We start from the raw sequence: 575 nt of genomic DNA, 5'->3' as shown, positions 1-575 counted from the left end.
GCTAAGGACACGGAGTCGAACCTCCTCAGCAAGATTCGAGCTACTGTAAAACTCCTTTGCTCCCACTCGCCCCTCGCGGGCTTCCCTTTGTTCCAGCCCACGTGCTGGCCTGCGGACGTGGGCGTCGAGCGCAACCACTCGCCGGAAAAGCCCCGCCCCGCTCGGCGTTCCGGCGCCAGCCCCGCCCCCCCGCCCCCCCCTCAGGTTCCTCCCGCCAAACCCCGTAAGGCAGCAAGGGCACGGCGCAGCAGCCAGCATTGGGGCGGCATCCACGCCGCCAAGGCCGTAAAACAGGGCTTTTACGACGAGCCGGCCTAGCCCCCACACAACTCCATCGAGCCCGCCCAGCCCCCCACAACCGGACTGAGCCGGCCCAGCCCCCCACGACCAGACTGAGCCCGCCCAACCCCCCACGACCGGACTGAGCCCGCCCAACCCCCCACGGCTCCATGGAGCCCGCCCAGCCCCCACAACCGGACTGAGCCGGCCCAGCCCCCCACGACCAGACTGAGCCCGCCCAACCCCCCACGACCGGACTGAGCCGGCCCAGCACCCCCCACGGCTCCATGGAGCCC

Source organism: Vulpes lagopus, chromosome X (assembly GCF_018345385.1).
Source record: "Vulpes lagopus strain Blue_001 chromosome X, ASM1834538v1, whole genome shotgun sequence".
Taxonomy (NCBI): Eukaryota; Metazoa; Chordata; class Mammalia; order Carnivora; family Canidae; genus Vulpes; species Vulpes lagopus.
This window is presented reverse-complemented; position numbering follows the sequence as displayed.